This window comes from Arachis duranensis, chromosome 9 (assembly GCF_000817695.3).
Source record: "Arachis duranensis cultivar V14167 chromosome 9, aradu.V14167.gnm2.J7QH, whole genome shotgun sequence".
NCBI classification, from domain to species: Eukaryota; Viridiplantae; Streptophyta; class Magnoliopsida; order Fabales; family Fabaceae; genus Arachis; species Arachis duranensis.
Window position 1 is genome coordinate 102,816,698 of NC_029780.3, and position 6,017 is coordinate 102,822,714.

The following is a 6,017-nucleotide window of genomic DNA, read 5'->3' on the forward strand; positions in this document are numbered from 1 at the left end:
TGTTATTTCTTCTGACTCTTCTTCTTCATCTATCTCTTTTTTTTTCTTCATCTGTGTTATCTTAGCTTGATCATCCCTAAAATGTACCTCCATCCTATGCTTACAGGTATCGTAACTAGAGAAGTAAGAGTAAAAAAGATAAAAGGACGAAAAAGATGAAGGAAGAATATGAAGGTGGAGTAAAAAAAAACGAAGAATTAAGAAAATGAAGGAAGAGTATAAATATGAAGTGAAGAAAATAAATGTTGAACCAACTGGGATTTAATCGAAAAAGTTCAAAAGGACATAGAAAAAAGTTTTCTTTTATTATAAGATGGGATTTGATCGAAAAAAATATTCTAATTTTAAAAAAATTAAAATGGTACATAATGTCTTTTGTTATGTATTTAATTAATTGTATCTATCTTTCTAGATACAAAACAAAGACATTTGACAATTTTTTGTCAATTGCTTCCAAACATAGTACAAAAGCATAAAAATATTAGAAACTGTCTCTATTTTTTTTGTCTTTGTATCTCTGTCTCTGTATTTTTTGTCTTAGGTATAACATTTAAATATTTAAGACACTAAAATGATAAAAATCGTAAATTTGAGTGACTACTTTAGAGATTAGTTGGTATATGTAATAGAAGTATTAGAACCAAAATAATACTATAAGGTTTTTTTTAGTAATTATGCAAACTAGTCTCTGAAATTTTAAAAATCGAAAGAATCTCAAATTTTAAAATACACAAAACAGTCTCCAACATTTATTTCTGTTAGACAATATAATCTCTCTACTAGTTTGATGGTGATTACTGACGTAAAGCATTAACTCGCATACATGGCCGTTAAGTATCCACATGTGTTAGATCAATCCCATAGTGCAAAAAAATTAAAAACTCTTAAAACAGTGATTGAAAAATTCTAAACATTCCAAAACAATTGTTTGAAATTTTTTATCTTTTTCAAAAACCAACGTCTTATAATATTTTTATTAATCAGAATAATAAAATATTATTAAAAACTATATAATAAATAAAGAATATAAAAAATAACAAAATATATACTAAAAGATCATTTTATTTATTAATTCTAAAATGTCATAAAAATATTATTTAATCATTAACCTATGATACCTACATAAATGTAATGTACAAACCATAATAATAACAACTAAATTTAAAAAATCATTGCATTATAAAGGTCATTATTTATATACTTAAACTCCTAAGATATTGACCAAAACTTCCACATTTGACTTCATAGGTAATTTGGTTTGCATTGCATACAAATTTTGAAGTGTTACCCTTATAAGCATTTTGCACAAATATTCTCAATTGTTTATGTGAAAAATTTTATATTAAATAAGAGTTCTTCTATCTTTTTAAACAATACTAGCACATTCTCTTCTTGATAATTAAAGAATGATCATTAATATGATATCTACAAATTAAATTAATATCTTGCATTGTCAAAAATAAATATAAATTTGTTTATTTTAAATTAAATTTTTTTAGATCACTTTTTAAGGCTTCGACTTTTTCTTTGCTTTTTCTCCCAGACAGTGGTGCTCAGAGCCTTAGGTATATTCTATAACAGCATTGGGTCACCACTTTAAGTGCTCAGTCTCAAAGATTACTTGACACTTTTACACCACAAGCATATGGTTAAGAAAAATCACTCTTTTGAGCTTTAGATCACTTTTGACCCTCATAACTATTGATAATTGTTTTTTTATCACATTTTCTCAAGCAACCAAAAATAATATAGGACCAAGGAAGAGAAAATACACAAGATTCGAGTTGTCAATCAAGCTCAGGTATAATTACTAAATCGAGCCAATGATACTCTACTTCTGAATAGCTTTGGCATCTCACTATCCCTTGAAGCTCAGAAATATTGATGTTCTTAAGAACTAGAGCTCAGATGATATTATTGATTTTCTTCTTTAGGCTCTAGTTGATTCTTGAATACATCTTTTCTTTTCTTTGGTGCTTTGCACCTTTGAGCCTAGCCGTGACTCTAAGTGTTTTGTTTTCAAGCTTAACTTAAAACATAAACACCACAAGCACTTAACTAGGGGAACCTTTTGGGCTCGACTTTTTCTTTGCTTTTTCTCCCAAACAGTGGTGCTCAGAGCCTTAGCCATATTCTGTAACAGCATTGGGTCACCACTTTAAATGCTCAGTCTCAAAGGTTACTTGACACTTTTACACCACAAGCATATGGTTAGGGAAAATCACTCTTTTGAGCTTTAGATCACTTTTGACCCTCCTAACTATTGATAATTGTTTTTTTATCACTTTTTCTCAAGCAACCAAAAATAATATAGGACCAAGGAAGAGAAAATACACAAGATTCGAGTTGTCAATCAAGCTCAGGCTAATTACTGAATCGAGCCAATGATACTCTACTTCTGAATAGCTTTGGCATCTCACTATCCCTTGAAGCTCAGAAATATTGATGTTCTTAAGAACTAGAGCTCAGATGATATTATTGATTTTCTTCTTTAGGCTCTAGTTGATTCTTGAATACATCTTTTCTTTTCTTTGGTGCTTTGCACCTTTGAGCCTAGCCGTGACTCTAAGTGTTTTGTTTTCAAGCTTAACTTAAAACATAAACACCACAAGCACTTAACTAGGGGAACCTTTTGGGCTCGACTTTTTCTTTGCTTTTTCTCCCAAACAGTGGTGCTCAGAGCCTTAGCCATATTCTGTAACAGCATTGGGTCACCACTTTAAATGCTCAGTCTCAAAGGTTACTTGACACTTTTACACCACAAGCATATGGTTAGGGGAAATCACTCTTTTGAGCTTTAGATCACTTTTGACCATCCTAACCATTGATACTCAAAGTCTTGGACTTTTTTCTTTTGATTTTTCTTTTTATTTCTTTTTGCTGTTTCTTTTGCTCCAAGAATTAATCTTTTTCTTGTTTCAGAGAATCAATAATATTTTTCTATGTTCCTGTTCCTCGAGAACCAAAATACTCAACTCCAATATCAAATATGCACGGTTAATTCATGCATTCAGAAATAGAGGTGAGGCCACCATGTCAAAGCAACTAAAACACATAAGGCATATATAACTCGAATCCCTCAAGTACTTTATTATTACTATTCTTTTTAAAACTTTATTTAAGTTTAATGGGTGGTTGGTGCGGAATTTTAAAACCCACAAACTAACCGGCAAATGTACCAGGTCGTACCAAGTAATACCTCAGTTGAGTGAGGGTCGATCCCACGAGGATTGATGGATCAAGCAATAATGGTTGGTTAAACCACTTAGTTAGGCAAACAGAAAAGAGTGTTGGATGTTCAAAGAGCATTAAATAGTAATTTAAGAGATTGGAGACAGCAGGTGAATAAGTTGGGAATAAAATATGGGAGAAAATAGTTAAGGCTTCAGAGTTATCTATTTTCTGGATTGACTTTTCTTACTAACTATTTTAATCATGTAAGATTTAATTCATGGCAAACTATATGTGACTAGACCCTAATTCCTTAGACATTCTTAGTCTCCTCTAAATTTCATTAACTGCCAATTCCTTGTTCAATTAATTCCAATTAAAGGGTGATGATCAAATTCCAGTTTATATGCCACAAAAATCCTAATTATCCAAAAATAAGGGGATTATATGTTACGTATCCCATTAAATATAAACAATTAGAAATTCAGGATAATATATTTTCAAGCTGTTGTTCAAGTAAAGAGCTTTTCCAAGTTATACAAGAACTCAATTAAAACATGGGTCATACTTCCATTCCACCCAAATTCATACGTTCCACCCAAATTCATAAAATAAAGAACGAAAACAATTATTGAAATATAAATCAAAACATGAATTAAAATAGAGAAATAATAGTATCAATCCATACAATAGACAGAGCTCCTAACCTTAACAATGGAGGTTTAGTTGCTCATGACTCAGAGAAGAAAAATAAGGATTCAGGTAAACTGTGGAATACGAAATGTAAATTGGTATAGAATTTCCTGATGGAATCCCCCGGAATCCCCACTAAAGAAGAAAAGTTTCTCCTTTTTATAACTAATCCTAATTAATTTCAAATCTAATATCTAAAATTAAGATAATATATTTTCCTCTTTTCAAATTCAAATTTGAATCAGAATCAATTAAATAATCCACGCCTTGTAACGTGGGGACTAATTGGCTTCACTGGATCCGCGCCTAACTTGGCAGGGCACAGAAATCGCCCCCATCATTTTCTGCATTTTCTACATGTGGCGCATGTCATGCGTACGCGTCAGTCACACGTACATGTCGATAGTTTATTCTGCGTGTCACGCGTATGCGTTAGATACGCATACGTGTTGCTGTGCAACTTCGCTTTTCACGCGTACGCGTCAGGCACGTGCACGCGTCGCCATGGAAAGCTCCAAATCACGTGCACGCGTCAGGTACGTGCACGCGTCACTCCTCGCTGTCATTGATGAGCGGATAATTTATACACTTTTTGGCATTATTTTTAGTATGTTTTTAGTATGATCTAGTTAGTTTTTAGTATATTTTTATTAGTTTTTAGTTAAAATTCACTTTTCTGGACTTTACATGAGTTTGTGTGTTTTTCTGTGATTTCAGGTATTTTCTGGCTGAAATTGAGGGACCTGAGCAAAGATCTGATTCAGAGACTAAAAAGGACTGCAGATGCTGTTGGATTCTGACCTTCCTGAACTCGAAGTGAATTTTCTGGAGCTACAGAAGTCCAATTGGCGCGCTCTCAACGGCGTTGGAAAGTAGACATCCTGGGCTTTCCAGCAATATATGATAGTCTATACTTTGCCCAAGATTTGATGGCCCAAACCGGCGTTCAAAGTCACCATCAGAATTCCCAGCGTTAAACGCCGGAACTGGCACAAGAATGGGAGTTAAACGCCCAAACTGGCACCAAAGTTGGCGTTTAACTCCAAGAAGAGTCTCTACATAAAAATGCTTCAATGCTCAGCCCAAGCACACACCAAGTGGGCCCGGAAGTGGATTTTTATGTCATTTACTCATCTCTGTAAACCCTAGGCTACTAGTTCTATATATAGGACCTTTTACTATTGTATTTTCATCTTTTGATCACTTTAGATCTTAGATCAGATCTTGATTCTTCTGGTTCCCTCTCTGGGACCGAAGCCAATGATCACTCTTGTTCTTATGTATTTTCAACGGTGGAGTTTCTACACACCATAGATTAAGGTGTGGAGCTCTGCTGTACCTCGAGTATTAATGCAATTACTATTGTTCTTCTATTCAATTCCGCTTGTTCTTGTTCTAAGATACCACTTGTTCTTCAACTTGATGAATGTGATGATCCGTGACACTCATCATCATTCTCACCTATGAACGTGTGCCTGACAACCACCTCCGTTCTACCTTAAATTGGGTGGATATCTCTTGGATTCTTTAACCAGAATCTTCATGGTATAAGCTAGAACTGATGGCGGTATTCAAGAGAATCCGGAAGGTCTAAACCTTGTCTGTGGTATTCTGAGTAGGATTCATTGATTGAATGACTGTGACGAGCTTCAAACTCGCGATTGTGGGGCGTTAGTGACAGACGCAAAAGAATCACTGGATTCTATTCCGACATGATCGAGAACCGACAGCTGGATAGCCGTGCCGTGACAGGGTGCGTTGAACATTTCCACTGAGAGGATGAGAGGTAGCCACTGACAACGGTGAAACCCTTGCATACAGCTTGCCATGGAAAGGAATAAGAAGGATTGGATGAAGACAGTAGGAAAGCAGAGAGACGGAAGGAACACAGCACCTTCATACGCTTATCTGAAATTCCCACCAATGAATTGCATAAGTATCTCTATCTTTATCTTTATGTTTTATGCGTTTATCACCATACCCATTTGAGTTTGCCTGACTAAGATTTACAAGGTGACCATAGCTTGCTTCATACCAACAATCTATGTGGGATCGACCCTTACTCGCGTAAAGTTTATTACTTGGACGACCCAGTACACTTGCTGGTTAGTTGTGAGAAGTTGTGTTTATGCCATGGTATTGAACACCAAGTT